Below are 21,596 nucleotides of genomic sequence, written 5' to 3' on the forward strand. Positions count from 1 at the left end.
ACCAAACCTAAGGATAATATAAATAGAAGACTCCCAGATCTAAGGCCTACAAAAAATTTTCAACAAAATCATAGAAGAAAACTTTCCCAACCTAAAGAAAGAGATACCGATAAACATACAAGAAGCCTACAGAGGACTACTTCCTGTGTAATGAGTGCTCTGCACTGACTCAGGGTGACTCTGTTGGCACAGTTGCTTTTGCATGGAAGGATGCTCTTTTCCTGAGAGAAGATGATACTCTTGGAGAATGATCATGGAGAAGGGGATGAGTTCTGGAGAAGGACTGCCTTCCAGATCATCTCAGGCATCTGCTGCTAAAGTAGCAGTCAAGGAGTTAGAAACACAGCCGCCCTGTAAGGAGAACTGAGGGGGCTTTGTGCTGGTGCATGCAGGTGCCGGCTATCATTCTGGATCCAAAGCCAAGGAGTATAAACATGTATGCAAACGAGCTTGTCAGAAGGCAATTGAGAAGCTACAGGCTGGTGCTCTTGCCACAGATGCAGTGACTGCTGCTCTGGTAGAACTTGAGGACTCTCCTTTTACAAATGCAGGAATAGGATCTAATCTAGATCTCTTAGGAGAGATTGAATGTGATGCCAGCATAATGGATGGAAAGTCCTTAAACTTCGGAGCCGTTGGAGCATTGAGGGGAATCAAGAATCCAGTCTCAGTCGCACACAGACTCTTGTGTGAAGAGCAGAAGGGCAAGCTCTCTGCAGGCAGAATTCCTCCCTGCTTTTTAGTTGGAGAAGGCGCCTACAGATGGGCAGTGGATCGTGGGATACCCTCTTGCCCTCCTAGCACCATGACCACAAGATTCAGCTTAGCTGCATTTAAAAGGAACAAGAGGAAACTAGAGCTGGCAGAAAGGGTGGAAACAGACTTCGTCCAGCTAAAGAGAAGAAGACAATCAAACGCAAAGGAAAATGACTCGGGCACTTTGGACACAGTGGGTGCTGTGGTGGTCGATCATGAAGGGAATGTTGCTGCTGCTGTCTCCAGTGGAGGCTTGGCCTTGAAACATCCAGGGAGAGTTGGGCTGGAGGCTCTTTCTGGATGTGGCTGCTGGGCTGAAAACACTGGAGCTCATAACCCCTACTCCACAGCTGTGAGTACCTCAGTGGAATTTCTGTGGAGCCACACTACAGAGAGCATGTGCGTGGGATATATGTCAGCCCAGGATGGAAAAGCCAAGACTCACATTTCAAGACTCCCTCCTGGTGCTGTGGCAGGACAGTTTGTTGCAATCGAAGGTGGGGTTTGCCGCCTGAGAGCCCTGTGAACTGACTCCAGGCCGAGTGGGAAGTGTCTGAGAGGCATTGCAGAGCCAGAGCTCCAAGCTGGTTAATTGAAGTTGGAGTTCCATCTGTGTTTTGTAATTCTTATTGCAACCTCGGGCACTGCTTGGGACACTTAAGTGCTGCTACACTTAGTGCTGGTTGACCCTCGAGTCTTAGATGGGTGAGCGGAAGCATGTGTGGGTGTGTGTCCGTGTGCAGTGTGTGTGTGTTCTTACTTCTCCCTAACGGGATAAGATCTCCTCAAGTTTAAATATGAATGAGAATGATTAAATCTTTACAAAATGAGTGCTTTTTTTGTAGAAAACTTTTATTTCATAAAGAGGTACCAACCATGGTTGATACAATGTGTCTAAACTGAAGAGTGAATCTGCTTGTTAAAATGACTTGACTTTGATTGTAGCCCATTTAATCACAGTAATCTGTAACATGGTGTCAGTTTAAGTGGACGGTGTGGTAACTCATCGTCCTCATGCAGGGCATCTTTCCTTGAACACAGAGTGGTTTCAGTGAAACCATTCTAGCAGAGAATTAAAGTCAGAACTTTTAAAGTAATGGTCTCATTGATAAAGTTTATGTTTCTTTCCTGAGCTATATGAAGCTTAAGTATTGCATAGCTTTGCGTTGTGTGTACTCTTTTATGAAAGAATATGTAAAGAGAGTGTTCGGTAACACACAGTTTTAATTTGTGTATAATGGAATGCTATTTACAATGTAACACTGTAAATAAGAAAGCAAAGTTTATGGGAAAATTCAACATTATCGTTGTTTCTTGTTTAAATATATTTTTAAGATAAAGGTACAAAAATAAAAGAAGCATACTACTGGGGAAAAAAGAAGGCTACAGAATTCCAAATAGATTGGATCAAAAAGGAAAATCTTCCTACCACATAATAATCAAAACACTAAATGTACAGAACAAATAATAATAATATTATTAAAAGATGTAAGGGAAAGGGGCCAAGTAACATATAAAGACCTATCAGAATTATACCTAACTTCTCAAAAGAGACTCTAAAAGCCAGAAGAGCCTAAGCAGATGTCTTGCAGTCTGTAAGAGACCACAGATGCCAGCCCAGACTACAATACCCAGCAAAACTTTCAATCACTATTGGAGAAAATAATATATTCTATGACAAAAACAAATTTAAGCAATATATATCCACAAATACAGCCCAACAGAAGTTACTTAAAGAAAGACTTCTACCCAAGGTGGCTAATTACACTCAATAAAACACAGGAAATAAATACCCCCACACCAAAAACCAAAGGAAGGGAAACACACACACTACCACCACCAACATCAGAACAGCAGGAATTAGCAATTGTTGGTCACTGATATTTCTCAATATAAATGGACTCAATCCCCCAATAAAAAGACACAGGCTAACATAATGGATGCAAAAACAGGACCCTTGATTCTGCTGCATACAAGAAACATACCACAGTAACAAAGATAGACATTATCTCAAAGTAAATGGCCAGATAAGGTTTTTCCAATCAAATGAACCCAAGAAGAAAGCTACAGTACCCATTATAATATCTAATAAAATAAACTTTCAACTCAACCAAAATTAATCAAAAGACATGGAAAAAGACATTTTATATTCATCAAAGAAAAAATCCACCATGATAACATCTCAATTCTGAATATCTCTGCCCCAAATGCAAGGGTACCTACATTCATAAAAGAAACTTTACTAAAGCCTAAGTCACACAGTAACCTAATGTGTTAATAGTTGGAAACTTCAACACTCCACTCTCACCAATGGACAGGTCATCACTAAACAGAGAAATAATGAAACCAAGAGAAATTGTAAATCAAATGGTCCTAACAGACATCTATAGAACATTTCACCCAAACACAAAAGAATATACCTTCTTCTCAGAAGTCTCCAAAACTGACCACATACTCAGTCACAAAACAAGCCTCAACAGATACAACAACATTGAAATAACCTTTGTATCTTATGAACACATGGATTAAAGCTGGAATTCAGCAACAACAGATAGCCTTCAAACTCGTGGAAACCAAGCAACTATCTACTGGGTCAGGGAAGAAAGAAAAAAATGAAAGTCTTTCTAGAATCCAATAAAAATAAAGGTACAACATACCCAAACTATGAAACATAATGAAAGCAGTGCTAAGAGGAAAATTCATAGCACTAAGTACCTTCATAAAGAAATTAGAGAGTTCTCCGTTTTCATACTATCAACTTAAAAACACACCTGAAAGCTCTAGAACAAAAAGAAGCAAACACACCCAAGTGGAGTAGATGTAAGGAAATAATCAAACTCAGGGCTGAAATCGATGAACTAGAAACAAAGAGAACAATACAGAGAATCAATGAAACCAAGAGCTGAATCTTTGAGAAAATAGGTAGACAAACCCTTAGCCAAACTAACTGAAAGTCAGAGAGACAGTATCCAAATCAACAAAATCATAATGAATTTGGGGGGAGGAGATATAACAACAGAGCCTGAAGAAATTCAAAGAACCATTAGGTCTTACTTAAAAAGCTGGTACTCTGAGAAATTGAAAAATCTAAATGAAATGAATGATTTCCCTGGTAGATACCATTTACTAAAGTCAAATCAAGATCAGGTAAACAATTTAAACAATCCTATAATCTCTAAGGAAATAGAATCTGTCATTAAATGCCTCTCAACCCAAAAAAAGACCAGGGCCAGATGGTTTTAGTACAGGATTCTACCAGACTTTCAAAGAAGGGCTAATATCAATACCCCTGTCTTAGTTATGGTTTCTATTGCTATGATGAGACACCATGACTAAAGCAACTCTTATAAAGGCAAACACTTAATTTGGGATGGCTTACAGACTGAGGGGTTCAGTTCATTATCATCATAGCAGGAAGCATGGCAGCATCCAGGCAGACATGGTGCTGGAAAAGGAGCTGAGAGTTCTGCATCTTGTTCTGAAGGCAACCAGAAGACTATCTTCTGGGAAGCTAGGAGGAGGGTCACAAAGTCTACCCCTACTATAGCACACCTACTCCAACAAGGCCATACCTCCTAATAGTGTCACTCCCTAGGCCTAGCATATTCAAACAGATGAGACTATGGGAGCCAAACCTATTCTAACCTCTATAACTTGAACTAGTCCACAAAACAGTAAAAGAAGGAATATTGCCAGACTCGTTACATTAGGTATAACCCTGATACCTAAACCACACAAAGACTCAACAAAGAAAGAATTTCAGATCAACTTCCCTTATGAAAAGTGATGCAAAACTACTAATAAAATACCTGCAAACCTAATCCAGGAACACATCAAAAACATTACCAACCATAGATCAAACAGGCTTTATCCGGGGATGCAGGGATGGTCTGATATATTATTTCAATTTTTTGTTTCTGTTGAGGCTTACTTTGTGAGTGAAAATCCATCAATGTAATCCACCATATAAACAAACTGAAAGAGAAAAACCACCTGAAAAACTACATGCTGAAAAAAGCCTTTGACAAAAATCTAACACTCCTTCTCATGTTAAAAATCTTGAAGAGATTAGGGATACAAGGTGCATACCTAAACGTAATAAATGCAATACACATCAAGCCAATAGTCAACATCAATTTAAACAGAGAGAAACTTAAAACAATTCCACTAAAATCAGGGTCGAGACAAGGCTGCCCACTCTCTCCATATCTATTCAACATAGTACTTGAAGTTTTAGCTAGAACAATAAGACAACAAAAGGAGATCAAGGGGATACAAACTAAAGGAAGAAGTCAAAATGTCACTATTCACAGATGATATGATAGTATACATAAGTGATCCCCAAAATTCTACCAGAGAACTACTACACCTGAAAAACGCCTTTAGTAAAGTGGCTGGATACAAAATTAACTTTAAAAATATTTTTTTATAAAAGAGGGCTACTGAAGTTATACAAACAATAAACGGGCTGAGAAAGAAATTAGGAAAACAACACCCTTTACAATCGCTGTAAGTAATATTAAAAATCTTGGTGTAACTCTAACCAACAAAGTGGAAGACCTGTATAACAAAAACTTCACGTCTCTGAAGAAATTGAGGAAGGTATCAGAAAGTGCAAACATCTCCCATGCTCATGAATCTGTAGGATTAACATAGTATAAAAATGGCCACCTGACCAAAAGCAATTTACAGATTCATTGCAATGCCCATCAAAATCCCAACACAATTCTTTAGAGACCTTGAAAAATCCAGGATAGCTAAAACAATCCTGTAATAAAGTAACTTCTTGCAATATCAGCATCCCTGATTCCAAGCTGCATTTCAGAGAAATAGTAATAAAAAACCACATGATAGTAGCATCAAAACAGACAAGCTGATCAGTGAAATAAAATCAAAGACCCAAAAATAAACTCATACACCTTTGGACACTTAACTTTTGATAATGAAGTCAAAACCATGATGGAAAAAAGAAAGCATCCTTTAACAAATGGTGCTGGTCTAACTGGATGTCTGCATGTAGAAGAATGCAAATAGACCCATGGTTATCACCCTGCACAAAACTCAAGTTCAAGTGGATCAAGGATCACAACATAAAGCCAGACATACTAAATGTAATAACAGAAAATGTACAGTTTCTAGCATCCACATCAGACATTCACAACTAGGGCATGCAACACCCTCTTCTGACTTCCAAAGTCACTGTACACATGTGGTAAACATAAACACAAGTATACATAATTTAAATAAAATTAAAAAGTAAATAGTTAGGGGCTGGAGAGATAGCTCAGCAGTTAAGAACACAGGCTGCTCTTCCAGAGGTTCTGAGTTCAATTTTCAGCACCCACGTGGTGGCTCACAACCATCTATAGCTGTAGTCCCATGGGATCTGATACCCTCTTCTGGAATGCATGTGTACATGCAGACAAAGCACTCATACATAAAATAAAGAAACCATTTTTACTTTAAAATTTAATAAAGAAGCAATAACTAATTAGAAAATCACATAAAATTTTTAATTACAGTGTATATATAAGGAAAATCTTGCCAGAACGTGTCTAGTCCCATTTATTTGCATACTATGTATGTTTTCTGCTAAACAGCAAATTCAAGTCTTTATGAAAAAGAGCATCTGGAAAACATAACATATACTATCTGGCCTACTACAGACAAAAAAAAAAAAAACTATCAATAGCTGTCTTTATTGGTAATAAAGATAAAATGGAGAAGACATTAAAACAAACCCACCAAGAAGGACCACATAGACCCAGTCTATGGATCCATTGTATTTCCAACATTACAGTGAAATGTTAAAATGCAAGTTTATGTATATGTCTACATATAGGGGAGGGAGAGATCTCTTTGATGTCCCTCTTTTGTTCTGAGGGGAGGGGGCTGGGAGACTCTAGATGGACCTGGGAACCAAAATACCATAAGGCATCAACCCACAGAAGTTCTATCAATCTTTTCTTTTTATTTTTTTTTTTTAAGTTTTGCCTCTCTGCATGTCTATGCATCACTTGTGTGACTGGTCCACTCAGAGGCCAGAAGAGGGTTCAAGTCCCCTGAAACTGGAGTTACAAATGACTGTGAGCCACCATGAGGGTGCTAGGAGTCAAAGTCCATGCTCCTAGCCACTGAATTGTGGTTTTGTTTGTTTGTTTGTTTGTTTTTACTTTTATTGGAAATTTTTTTGCATTTACATTTCAGATGTTATCCCTTTCCCACAATCCCATCCCCCTCCCTCTCCCATTGCCTCCATGAAGGTGCTCCCTCTCCCAACCACCCTCTTCCACCTCAATGCCAAGAATCCTTGGCATTCCTCTATACTGGAAAAACGAGCCTTCACTAGACCAAAGGTCTCTCCTCCCATTGATGTCAGAAAATGCTATCCTCTGCTGCTATGCACCTGGGACCATGGGTCTTTCCATGAGAACTCATTGGTTTGTGTTTTAGTCCCTGGGAGCTATTGTGGGTTTGGGTAGTTGATAATTTTGTTCTTCCCATGAGGTTGCAGACCCTTTCAGCTCCTTCAGTCCTTTCTCTAGCTCCTTCACTGGGGTCCTCATGTTCAGTCTGATGGTTAGCTGCAAGCATCCTCCTCTGTATCAGTATGGCTCAGGCAGAGCCTCTGAGGAGACATCCATATCAGGTTCTTGCCAGGATGTACTACTTGGTATCAGCAATGGTGCTTGGGTATATTGGGTGCATATGGGGTGTATCCCCAGGTGAGGCAGTCTCTGGAGGATCTTTTCTGCAATCCCTGCTCCTCTATTTGTCCCTTTATTTCCTCCCATGAACGTTTTGTTCTTCCTTCTAAGAAAGACTGAGGCATCCACTTTTTGGCTTTCCTTCTCTTTGAGCTTCATAATTTCTGTAGATGGTTCCTTGGGTATTCCAAGCTTTTTGGGCTAGTATTCACATATAAGTGAGTGCATACTATGAGTGCTCTTTTGTGACTGAGTTACTTCACTCAGGATAATAGCTTCAAGTTCCATCCATTTGCCTAGGAAGTCATTGTTTTTGATAACTGAGTAGTACTCCATTGTGTAAATGTACCACAATTTCTGTATCCATTCCTCTGTTGAAGAACATCTGGGTTCTTTCCAGCTTCTGGCTATTATAAATAAGGCTGCTGGTCTTGTTAGTTTTATGTGTATAAAAGGATATCCAAGAGACAATCCAGCTAAGTATGATGGCATAGACCTGTAACACCAGGACTCAGAAGACAGAGGCAGAAGGACTGTGTATGAGAACAGGCTGGAAAATATAAAAAGTCCCTGCTCCCACTCCACCTTCCCCCCAAAAAAGAAAAACAGAACAAAGCCAGAATAACGGCTCAAGCCTTTAATCCCAGCACTCAGGAGGCAGAAGCAAGTGGATCTGTGCGAGCTCTAGGCCTGCCTGCCTGGTCTACATTGTTACATTGTGAGCTCCAGATCTGGAGACACAAAGATAACTTGTCTAGAAAGAAAGGGAGGGAGGGAGGGAGGGAGGGAGGGAGGGAGGGAGGGAGGGAGGGATGGAGGGAGGGAGGAAGGAAGGAAGGAAGGAAGGGAATAGGAGAGAGAAAGAAAAAAATATTGGAGAGCTGGGGTGTAGCTTAATTGGTAAAGTGCATGGTCAGCAACCACAAAGCCCTGCATTCAGTGCCCAGCATCACGTAAAACTGAGCACACTGACAGATGCCTGTGATCCAAAGCTCTGAAGATGTGGGGAGAATTTGGAGTTCAAAGTATCTTCTGCTACATAGTAGCTGGGGTCCTGAAACAGTAGCGTCCATAGAAATGGCCAAGGAAGAAGCTTTTAGAGTTTCTAGAGGAATAACAATACATTTTCTAAAGAAATGACAGGACAGGGCTGGAGAGGCCCGGCTGTTAAGAACACACATACTGCTCTTTTGTTAGTAATTTTTTAATTATATTTTGTATATGGGTATTTCACCCGGATGTCTATGTACCATATACATTCCTGCTGTGCACAGAGGCCAGACGAGGGCCTCAGATTCCTTGAAACTGGGGGTTACATACGGTTGTGAGCCACCATGTGGGTGCTGGGAATCCAACCCTGGTCCTCTTCACTGCTGAGCCGTCTCTCCAGCCCACACACACTGCTCTCACAGAAGAACCAAATTAGATTCCCAGCAGCCACACAACAGCTCGAAGTTGCCTTAACTCCAAACCCAGGGATCCAGTGTACTCTTCTGACCTCCATGGGCACCTACCTACCTGCACACACACACACACACACACACACACACACACACACGTACGTACATAATCTTAAAAGAATTTCTCTTCAGGTGATCCTGTTTCTTTAAGAGCAGAATAAGCATCTAGAAGGAAAAAAACTAAAAACTAAAAACTAAAAGCCACAGCATACAGCCACAGGCCCAATATCATTCTGGTGAGTTCTCAAATATCAGGTAGCTCTGGAGACTTCTAGTTATTGTTAAAGACCCCAGGCTCAGGATTGCTGATGTTAGTTACCGACAAGGAACTCTATACCCCGAAATAATCAATCAGTTACACAGCTAGATGAGGCTGGACCTAGACCTTCGACCTTGCTCAACGCTGGATAAAAGTCTCTGAGGCTGGGTTCACTTCTCTACTGAGTGATGGTCTAGGAAAAAGCCTAGACTTGCATTGAGACCTGAGCTCCAGGCCCTATTTTGACCATCCACTCCCTGTGAAACCCCAGCCCGCTCAATTGCTCTGTCCTGCCCTCATTTTGTCTCTGGAAAAGATTCAAGGCTTGGACAGTGTGACCTCCAAGGTCCCATCTACTCTGGGCTGCTCCAGATTCTCAACTTGTGTTAGGTATGCCCGGGACAGGGTCCAAGCAATTCCTAAAGGGGTCAAACAGATTAACCATTGGGCTGGGTCAGTTCCAAAAAAATTCAAAAATTAACCTAGTTTCGAGTTTTCTCTTTTAATCTTTACCAGGCATAACTCCGTGGTGAGGTCCTGCCTCTGTGGTTCAGGTGCTGTTGTCCAGCCCTCCAAATCAGAGTGCCCATTCTCTGCAACTCTTCTTTCCCCTTTTAAATTCTGCCAATGCTCACCCCTTTCATCAAACCTCTTCTGCCTCCTCAAGGCTGTGTAACATTGCCCCTCCGGCCACCCTGCCACACTCCACTGTATCTCAGCATAAGGCTGGCCACCCAGGATCATGGTGACCATATTCTATGGCTTTCCTCTTATTATAGACCATGCTACATCTGATCCCCTATCCTATGAGCCCATGCCTGATCATATTCATTGTTGAGATGCTTAAACATTTGGGGTTTGTTTTATTTGGGTTTTTTTGCTATAATTTGTTTTTTTTCTATAATTTGTCAGGGCTGATCACTTGACAAACAAATCCCAGGTCACATGAAAGAAACTAAAGCACTTCAGTTTAAAACCAGACAGCATTTGGTTGCAGTGAACTCCAACAGAGACACCAAAGTTCTTGACTGCAGCTGTGACATTGGAGAATTTCTTACAAGCTACTACCTTGTAAGAAAATGTAGCTAAGAGACTAAGAGACAGTTAGGTTGGTGGATATGCTTGTCTTCCTGGCACACATAAAGCCCTGGGTTCAATTCTCAGCACCACAGGAACTGAACATGGTAGTAATGCCTGTGATCCCAACACTGGGGACACAGAAGCAAGATGAGAGGTGGTTCAAGGTCATCTTTGGATGAGAAGCACATTTAAACCCAGTGCCTGGGCTGCACGAAACCAGGAGGAAGGAGAAGAGAAGAGGAGGAGGAGGGAAGGGGAAGGGAAGAAAGAAATAAAAAGTGGAAGGAGGGAAGAAAGAGGAGGTAGGAAGAATGAGGAAGAGGGGAGAGAAGGGGAAGAAGGCAAGAAAGAGGGAAGAGAAAAAGGAAGAAAGAGGGAAGTAAGAAGGATGGGGAGGAAGGAAGACGAGAGAAGAAAAAGAGGAGGAAGTAGGGGAGAAAGAAGAAGGGAGAAAGAAAGAGGATGAAAGGAGAAGAGGGAAGAGGGGAGGGCAGGAAGAGGAGAGAAATAGTGGGAAGGAGGAGGAAGAAGAGGAGGAAAGAAACTAGACGGGCTGGATCTGCCCCTATCCTGCATGTACATACACACTGCAGAAATATCTTCATATTCCAGCCCACCTCGGGCTTCACCCCTCTTCCTCCTGCTATTAGTATCATTATTCTTGAAGCAAATAACCAAGCAGTGTAGCTCCAGGGCCCAGGCAACCCACACTGCCAGGTCCTCCCAGTCCTCAAGCCCCTCTTCCCTCCTCTGTAACAATGAGGTTAACAGGCAGAAAAGAAGGACGGAAAGGAAGCCTGCACTGAATGTTGGTTTTCTAGAGTGGCCATGAGGTGGTTTAGGCAACGAAAATGTATCTTCTCACAGTTTCTAGAAGCTGCAGGTCTAAGATGGAGGTTGGCTTCTCCTTCAGCCTTTCCTTGGCTTGCCTGCCAGTTGTCTTTGCTGCCTCTGTGTATGTCACCTTTCTACTGCTTTATGAGGACAACAGCAGAGACCTGGAGAGATGACAGTTAAGAGCACTGGCTGCTCTTCCAGAGGACCTGGGTTCAATCCCCAGCAACCACATGGCAGCTCACAACCACCCATAACTCCCGTCCCAGAGAATCTGATGTTCCCTCTGACATTCTCTGGCACCAGGCATGAACATGGCATGCATACATACATGAATGCAAAACACTCTTACACATATAATATGATAAGTCAAAGAAGGAGAAGAAGCGGATGAAGAAGGAAAAGAAGAAGGAGGAGGGGAGAGGGAGGAGGGCTGGCTCAGTGGTTAAAAGCACTGACTGCTCTTCCAGAGGTCCTGAGTTGAATTCCCAGCAACCACATGGTGGTTCACAGCCATCTGTAATAAGATCTGATGCCCTCTTCTGGTGTGTCTGAAGACAGCTATAGTGTACTCACATACATAAAACAAATAAATCTGTTTTAAAAGGAAAAAGAACACTGTGGAGAAAACACAATCAGTTAAAAAGTGTATACAAGCGTCCCAGGACACAGTGAAAGGTGATCTTTCCGGGGAGTTGTCCACCTATCCCTCACACATGGAACCACACTCTCCCATCACAAACACCAGCATTCAGGAATCTGTATGTTTAGATGCTTATTCATATGCATACGGCCATGAGGTGCGAGCACAGATACCTGCTATTGTGTTTTAACTTCATGCAGGTGTAATATAGAAACAATACTTCTGAGGCATGTGTATATCTGCAGGCACCCGCACCCTGAAAACGTGTGCGAGTGAAGATGTCTTTGTGAGCGAACACAAACACTTCTTATTCAGTATTCAGTTGCTGAACATCAGCTCAACAGCGACAGGCTGCCACTGTAGCTTCAGTACAAGGCTCTAAGAACGGAAGAGACATAATGAATGTACGTACGCCAGGGTACTTGAAAGGCAGGCATGTTTTTTAACACAATGCAGGTATCTGTAAGCTCTGAAAATACATGTACATTAGAGCTCATAGCACCCTAGTGAAGTGCTCGCATCCGTTAGAATGGCTCCTTCGCTACAAAACGACGTTTCCGTGGGTATTCCAAGCCCTGTCTATCAGGCAATAGTGGCATCCTCTGCCGAGTCTTAGGGTGGCAGTCTGGCAGCAGTGGTGGGTGGCTAAGTCATCACAGCCACTCCTTCTCCTCCACCCACAGGGCGGCGAGGCAGTGTTTCCCCGATAACAGGGCACAGAGAGTCCAGGCCGCTGGAAGCCATCTGAGCTTCACGTGGCTTTATGGTTCCACTGTTAATGTTTGGCCTTGGGTTATTTCTGCTGTGGGAGGGAAGCCAGGAAAGGCAGGAAGGAGCTGGGGGTAGGGGAGATAAGGTGCCAGGCCACCTGCGGGAGGCACCTGCCCTGGCAGCACCTGTAGCACCATGAAACTTGCAAAGTTCCAGGTCCTCTAGAAAGAAGAAAATCCCCACTCGGGAAGAGAGCAGTGACGTTCTCTGGGAACGTAAGAGCAAAAGAGAAAGTTCTGCAAACTGGTCCCTGGTAACCCAGCTGCCCCTCTGTAACCTCCTTAGAGTCCCAAGAAATAAATGGCTGCACCCGTTTTCATCACTGTGTGCCTGGTCACCTCCCAGAACACGAGCAGCTCACTACCACCAAAATGCCCTCTTAATGGTGCCTCCTTTAGGCTGGGTATGGTGATACACACCTTTAATCCCAGCAGTCAGGAGGCAGAGGCAGGAGGATCTCTGTGAGTCCCAGGGCAGCCAGGTCTACGTGGAGAAACCCTGTCTCAAAATTTTTTTTCTTTTATCTGGTTACAGCATTATGCACCTGTATTCCCTACCATTAGGAGGCTGAGGCAGGAGAATTAATTAAGCCCATGAGTTTAAGATCAGACTGGACAATACAGAGAGATTCTTAAAAGAAAAAATAAATAAGCTTTCTCCATCATCTCACGTCTTTTCTTTACTGGCTCTGTTCCCCTCCTCTCCTGGGGAAGGGAGAGAAACAGTCTCCTTAGGAATGTTCCCCTTTGGTTAATGTCTCTAAGTACTCCCTGTTTTAAATGCTAATACATAATAACTTTAAGAAAGATAAATTACTACTTGATAGTTTCTTGGTGCTTTTCTTTCCCATTTGAAGTCTTAAGTTCCAAAAGAGTAAGGATAGATATGTAGCGTTTGTATATTATGCATATGCATGTGTAAATACTGCAGTTTCATGTGCATTTTATACGTATAATATGTATACGTCATATATATAATATGTATCTATATTTGTATTATATACAATGTGTCTTATTATATATATTGTATATTATATACACTGTGTCCTACGGTTGTTACTGCTGTGATAAAACACCATAACCAGAACAACTTGAGGAGGGAAGGGTTTATTTGGCTTATTTGTCTACATTGTGGTCCATCATTGAAAGAAGAAAGGACAGGAACTCAAACAGCGCAGGAATCTGGAGGCAGGAGCTGATGCAGAGGCCATGGGGGAGTGCTGCTAACTGGCTTATTCCCATAGCTTGCTCAGCCTGCTTTTTTATAAAACCCAGGACCACCAGCCCAGAGGTGGCATCACCCACAGTGGACTGGACATCTCCCATCAGTTATTAATTAAGAAAATGCCCTGTAGTCTTTCCTACAGACCAATCTTATGGAAGCACTTTCTTAATTGAGGTCACCTCTTCTCAGATGACTCCAGCTTGTCAAATGTGTCCAAGTGTCATAAAGCCAGCCTACACAGAGTGTGGGCATCAGCTGTTAGTGCTGGCGATGCCTGGCACCACCCTCTTGTCTGCATTTATATTTCATTTCCACAAGAATAATATGCACTGCTATTCCTATTTTATAGAAAAAAAAAGTGAGAAGGGAAGGACCTTGAGCAAGACCTTCTAGCCAGTGAACAAACTATGATTCACAGTTACTCCGATTTTATGCCTGTCCACTTCTCTGTCATTAAATTTTTGTTAGAGTACAAAGCACTGTGTTTTGTTGTTTTCACGTGTGTCTACTTTGCCTGTATTTGCATTATTCTCCCTTGGGACCCACTCCCTGTTCTTCCTAGAGCCCTTCCTTACATAGTTCCCCTTTGCCTTTTGTGTGTGTGTGTGTGTGTGTGTGTGTGTGTGTGTGTGTGTGTGTGTGTAAATTTGATTCTGCATCCTGGCTTCTGTGAACAGTCCCACAGTGAACAGGATGTGCAGGTACCTCTGTAGTGTGCTCTCTTAGATTCCTTTGGGTAAGAAAGATACAACTTCCTATAGGAAGGTAACATAACTTCGTGTATTGGTTCTCATTTTAGTTTGGAGGGACCCTCCATCCCAACTTCCATGGTGGTACTTGAGTTTGCATTCCCAACAGAAGTATATGAAGGTCCCGTCTCAATGCATTCTTGCCAGTATTTGCAGTCATTAAGATTTTGGTTGCTGGCTATTCTGACTGAGGTGAGATGAAATCCCAGTGTGGTTTTGATTTGAATTTCCCTGACTGCTCAGCATGTCCTGCATTTTTTCCCACACATTTGTTGGCCATTTCTATTTCTTCTGTTAAGAACTGTTTGTTAATTCATTCACCAATTTGTTGGTTGGATGACTTGAGAGTCTATTTTATAGTTTATCTGTATTCTAGGCGTTAATGATGTCGCAATAGTTACTGTAGTTCCTCTTGCTATTGATTTCTAGTTTTGTTCCACTGTGATCTGATATTAAAAATTCTTTTTACTTTTTTACATTTCTTAAAATTTGCTCTGTGTAAACCTATCTTCGTAAATCCTGTATTGAAGTCTTTCCTATAGTATGAATTCTTTTTTTTAACAAAATTGCCTTTATTACAAATTTCTGCAAACTAGAAAATCCAAAGATCTATTCCAACTACCTTCTACACCAAACTGCTCCAAATTCTATCTACATTATTTCTCAGCCCCAGGCTTGAGGCTTCTAAAGGCCACAGAACGCTTTGTCTCAGTCTCCATTTGGGGGGTAGATTTAAGTCATTTGCATGAATCCAAACATCACACATTCTATATAATTTAAAGGCTAATTAACAAGTTAGAAGATTCCCCATCACCAGGAAAAGTTTAATCTTAAACAAACAAAAAGCAGCTTTTACACCTGCTGTGTGACATCACTAACAGGAATGACAGTGTACAGTTTAAACTGACTGTCCTAATTCTTGCCGATTGTAGCATTCCAGAAGGATCCCGTCTTTGATAAAGGCAGAAAGTGCAGAGACGTCTGAATGGTTCACTGTTCCCTTCAAACTCCTTTCCTCCAAGCCTCTTTTGTCTCTGCTCAATCCGAACGAGTCTCATCCTAGTGATGGGATCCTTCAGCACCGACAGCAATGTGTGGACCTTCCTCTTGGGAAAGGCACCTTGAACATTCCTCAAGAGTCTTTCACTTTTGTTCTCCACAAGTCTGCTCTCAATCTGGCTGCAGTAACGCAGGCTGCGGCGAGGTGCTGGCCGCTTGGCACTGGGGTTCAGGGGTAGCTTTTTATGACCTTTACTGGTGCTTCTGGTTGTAGGATTTCTGAAATGGAATCCTCGGATGCGTCCTCTTCATCTTTCGTCTGAGGAGTTTCTGGGTCCACAACTGGGTCGACTTTCTCCAATGGCTCCTCAGGCACAAAAGCCTGAAAAACTAGTTCTGAACAAACTTGCTTAGCATTTGAAAAGACTAAGAACCAAAACCCAACCAGCAGAGGTGAAGTGAGCCCACCAGCATAAATTCTATAAGCCTAAATAACTGTAGAAGCCAAGCATGGCGGTACACATCTGTAATGTCTGAGTTCCGGAGATTCAGGCAGTAAGATCTCCAGTACCTGGGCTACACCGTGCGTTCAGGGGCAGCTCAGGCTACGTAGCAAGACACTGGCTCATTACATGTTCTGAGTGATTTATTGTTAGTAATTGATGTATTTGTTCCCAATAACACAGAGAATTGGCAATTTATCACATCAACCAGCTGCAGATGGAATAGGTAGGACACAGGGCCGGTGAATTACATAGAAGACCAGAAAGAGTCTGAGGCCTGGACCACTGTCCTGGAAAGTATGGCCCCTCAACTTTCAGGCACTGTCTGTAAGGCCAGGGAGGGGGAGAAACAGGAGGAAGAACAGGGGCATTCTGAGCCTCCCCCAGAACCACTCCTTTTTGTGATTTAGCTACTTTTATATTTTTGGGTGTTTTGCCTGACTGTGAGTCTGTGCATCCTGCACTGTGTACTGTGCATACAGTGCTCACAGAGGCCAGAAGAAGGTGTTACAGCAGTGATGGGGTAGAGTGCTAGAAATTGGACCCGAGTCCTCTGGAAGAGCAGTGAGTGCTCTAAGCTGCCAAGCCGTCCCTCTGGCTATTGAGTGAAGAAGCTGAGTCATTAGCCATTTTACAGAGAATCTGCTCAACTATCTCCTAGTGTCTGAAGCTCAAGTCCTCAGCCTTTCTCTCTAGGAAGAGTTGTTTCGCCTTCAGCTGGGTTCCCATTACCCTTCACTTATGCCTTGACTGAGGCACACAGCCCATCACACGGCACGTTTACCTTTGTCTGTCTACCTGTGCTGTGGAGTCCACCAATGCTGGGCTTCTCAGTCTTGGGGCCAGGCAGAGTGCCCTAGGGTCAGCATCTTACACATATGCTGTGACTGGCTGGGAGAGAGGGCAAGAGACTGGACGACAGAGACCCCTGAGCACAAAGCAGAGTGACAGGAGGTACCTCATGAATAATACGGAGGCTGTAACTATGGTCATTAACCTGCCCCACAGGTTGGCACTGCAGTTTTAGGGTCCTCTGGAGATTTCCCCACCATTCCTGATGACAACTAAAAGGGCGGTGTGTGCTGCCCTAACACCCACAGTCTAGCAGAAACCAGGTAGCATGTCTCCCGCTCGTCCCTCCGGCTGTGCAAGACAGAAGGAACATACGTGCTAGAGAGTCTGCCAACCTCATCAACCCAAGCCCAAGAGGGAAAGTCTAGGAAACCTTGAAGGTCAAGGGATCTAAGATAACTGGAACTGCGTAGGAGGCAGGGAGAGTTCAGCATTGCCAGTGTAGACAGGGAAGATCTAGATAGGCAAGCTGAGCAGAATCTGTTCCCATAGAGCCGGATCTTCAGGGGGGAGCACCCCTGCCTGGTGACCTAGGGAACAGTGTGTCCAGTACAGTGTCCTGCCACCCTCTCCTTTTGGAATGAAGCAAAGTAGAAAGGGGACACATGAGGCATATAAGGCTTAGACTGTATATTTCACTCAAAGTCTAGCTGCTCCCCAAGATCTTCAGAGAACTTTCTCATATAGAATCGATAAGCTTAGATCAAAAGATGCAGCTTAATATATGTAGTGAGTTCCGGGCCAGCCAGGGCCCGTCTAATGAATAAGAAAGGTCCAAAGCTTCTCTTGCTCACCAGTCATCTTAGAGGCCATTCATGAAGACTGAGATCACATCCTTGATCTCAGGCAAGAATGTGATGATCAGGAAATGGCAGGTCACTCGAGCTAAGCAACTCCAGGCTCCAACTTACAGAACATATATACTGAAGCCCAAGATGGCTCCGAGGACCGATAGACACAGCATGGTGAAATCAGTCATCCTCACAGCTGACTGCCCAGCCTTGAAGAAATCTAAAATAGCTGGATGTAGTGACTCACACACATCTGAAACTCCAGAACTTCGGGATTTAAGGAGAATTGTATTTGAGGAGAGCTGGGGCTACAAGCAAGACAATGACGCAACAAGGCAGTTGGGGGTACTAGAGAGAAAGGGAATTTTTTAAAAGAGTGCTTCTCTAGGTTGGCCAAAACTAACATCCAGCTCCACGGTGACTGTGTTGGCTGGTTTTATGTCAGCCTGACACAAGCTAAAGTCTTTTGTAAGAGAGAACCTCAATAGGGAAAGTGCCCCCACCAGATCGACGTATAGGCAAAAAGAACATTCTTTTGGTCCATGACAGAAGTGAGAGGGCCCACATCACCGTGAAGCACGCCACCTTCGAGCTGGTGGTCCAGGGAGCTATAAGGAAGTCAGTTGAGCAAGCCAGTATGCATGCAGCGTTGTTTCTCCGTGGCCTCCAGGTTACTACCCTGTTTGAGTTCCTGTCCTGTGCAATGGAGTGTGACCTGAGAGTTACGAAGTAAAAATAAACTCTTTCTTCCCCAAGTGGTTTCTGATCTTGGAGAGAAACCAAGTAAGGCAGTGGCCATGAGAGTCAAACGGGCACGAAGTGAAGAAAGCTCAAAACACTGACGAAGGTGATCTGGGTATCCTAAGAGCACGCCATAAAATACTAGAAGCATGCCATAAAAAGTAAGTCACAAGAGGACTAGATCCATGGCTCAGCAGTTAAGAACACTTACCACTCCAGCAGGGGACCCAGGATCAGTTCCTAGAGGCCCGCATGGTGGCCTACAACTACCTGTACCTCTGGTTCCAAGGGATCTGGTGCCCTCTTCTGGCCTCCACGGGCACTGCAAGTATATGGTACACACAGGCACTCATAGAGTAAAAGTAAATAAATTAAAATGTTTAATCCTACACCCTTACGACAAAATAAGGATTGTTTAATCCTTTAAATTTTACAACCCTGTGTTGGGATTGGTTCTAATGCTTTGTCTTAACGTGACTCCCAAAAGCCACACTTCCAGACCTGAGGGTCCCTGCTCCCAGGTGGCTTAGATTGGTAAGAGAATTGCGGTAAAGTCGGCGGAGGTGGGACCGAGGGAGAGAAGACGAGAAGCAAGCCGCCCTGACCTGGAGAGAGGGGGGTCAGATTTAAGAGCTGCAGGAGAAAATTCATCCAGATATGTAGGTGGAAAGGGAAAGTGGTCCTATTTTGGGGTTGGGGACGCTCAGAAGGTAACAGAGCAGCAAAGATAAAATATAGATTTAGAAGGTGTTAAGAGGGGAGTACTGGGGGGGGGGATATGTTAGCCGCGGGGAGGTTTAGAAGCACGCACGCCACCATTGAGCTAATCAAGGCATATCAAAATTAGCTGGTGTGCGCGTGCGTGTGCGTGTGACCCACCAGGGGCCAAAGCGATTTAACCAATTCACTGCTACAGCACTATGCAAAGTCTCCAGCAGCAACCAAAGGAATGGACAAAGCAGCTGAGAGTTGAACGAGGAACTGTTTACCATGAATGGACCTTGAAAACTACTAAGTAAAGGAGGCCAGACACACACGGCCAGGGACAGTGCGATCTCGTTATATAAAATGCCCAGAAAAGGCCAATCCATCAGACAGACCAGATGGCTGGTTACCAGGAAGCAGGGTGAGGAAGCAATGGGGGTGTGGCTGCTTATGGAGATTGGGGCGTGCACGGGGATGGGGGGATCTGATACAAATGGTTTGGAATAAGATAGACGTGATCTATCACACATCACAAATATAGGAAATTCCACAGAATTCTGTGCTTTGAAATGGTAAACTTCGTGTGCTGTGGATCTTAATTCAATTTTTTTTGTTTTTGTTTGTTTGTTTGTTTGTTTGTTTGTTGTTCATAGCAGCTTTATTTACAATAGCCAGAAGGTGGAAAGAACCCAGATGTCCTTCAACGGAGGAATAGATACAGAAATTGTGGTACATTCACACAATGGAGTACTACTCAGCTATTTTTTTTTCCTTAACAACTTCATTTTACAAAACAAAGATAAATGTACAGATTTCAAGCATTTTTTGTGTAAAATTATACAATACATTTTTGTCAGTACTTTTTTTTCAGATTTTAAAATAATTTTTACATAAATCTATATGAATAGTCAGTACTTGATCTTTTTAAAGGTTTGACAGTATGCATCGAAAACCCAATAGTTACAATGAGCACAAAGTACATGCAAAACAAAATGTAACATGGAAATAGTCAAAGTTTTCTTGTTGTGTAAAGATTTTTTTGTTTTGTTTTGTTTTGTTTATTTCTTGGATTTCACACAGTCTGTGAGTTGTTTCTGGGGCAGTGCGGGCCTCTGGGGTTAGCATCCCACTATCAGTGATTGCATATTATGTCTGTTCTTTTGTGACTGGGTTATCTCACTCAGAATGATATTCTCTAGATGCAGCCATTTTCTTAAGAATTTGGTTAAGTCATTGTTTCTGGTGGCTGAGTAGTATTCCATTGTGTAAATGTACCACAATCTTTGTATCCATTCATCTTCTGAAGGACATCTGGGTTCCTTCCAGCCTCTGGCCACCATAAATAGAGCTGCTATGAACATTGTGGTGCATATATCTTTGTTGTGTACTAAGGTGTCTCTGGGGTATATGCCCAGAAGTGGAATAGCTGGGTCTTCTTAATTCAATTTTTAAAAGGAAGGATAAAGTAAGGCCTTGAGCACTAGGGCTCCGTGAATCGTTCTGAAAAGCCATTGCCTTTTTCATAAACCTGAGACATTCTCCTAAACAAAGAAAGTCACAGTCCTCTGTTCCACCGCTCGCTCGCTCTTGTGCTCTCTCTCTCTCTCTCTCTCTCTCTCTCTCTCTCTCTCTCTCTCTCTCTCTCTCTCTCTCTCTCTCTCTCACTCTCTCCCCTCTCCTCTCCTCTCCTCTCTCTCTCTCATCAAACTTCAGAGGTGTCAGAGCAGGAAATCTGGCTGAGCAGTAGCTCCTTATCCCTGACCTCCCTGTAACCTCACCAAATGAGTCCTCTGTGAGTTTGTGAAGTCAATTAATTATTCACCCGCCAGCTAAGGCACTGGTGTGGCAGAAACCGCCTCTGACTGCAGTCTCCTGGACACTGCTGGCCTACTATGATAACTACACTGATTCCCAGAAGCCCTACCCCCTATAACTTCTCCCCAAATACTATAAATTCTCTATCACTGGGAAGAGCTAGAAAGGGGGTAAATATGAGCAAACACATTGTATAAAATTCTCAAAGAACTAATTTTTTAAAAAGTTGTATCTTATAACAAGCATTGGCATAAACAGTACCATAATTGTAAGAAAAATTAAGACATTTTCTTTGACCTAAAAGTTAATTTTTTAAATATGAGAAAAATGAGTTATCACAGCCCCTAAAATATTATGAGACTCAGACATTGCACATCCTCTAGTTGATGGACATCAATCTGGATAATATTATCACCATTTCACGGAGAAGAAAACTGGAGTTTAAATTATAGAGAGCTAAAAACAATAGGAATACACCCACAGCTAATAGACTTTTTATTGAGAATATGATTCCATTGAATATATTCTTATAATGGTTTCTCTTCTCTCATTTCCTCCCAGGTCCTCTCCACCTTTCCACCCACCTAACTCCATGTCTCTCAATCTAGCTTTAGAAAATGAATAGGCAAATAAAAATTAAAAAATAAAACATCATAGAACAGCAACAAAAGAAAAAACAGGGAAAGCTTGAAAAGCACATACAGCGT

The 21,596-nt window shown here is 42.8% G+C and overlaps 1 pseudogene across 1 annotated transcript; it reads left to right on the forward strand.

Moving 5' to 3' along the window:
* Positions 1 to 247: 247 nt before the first annotated feature.
* Positions 248 to 1,287, forward strand: LOC308434499 (threonine aspartase 1-like; annotated as a pseudogene). Its single transcript has one exon. The product of its transcript is annotated as a threonine aspartase 1-like (transcript).
* The last annotated feature ends 20,309 nt before the right edge of the window (positions 1,288 to 21,596 follow it).

Source organism: Micromys minutus, assembly GCF_963924665.1.
Source record: "Micromys minutus genome assembly, chromosome: 1".
Taxonomy (NCBI): Eukaryota; Metazoa; Chordata; class Mammalia; order Rodentia; family Muridae; genus Micromys; species Micromys minutus.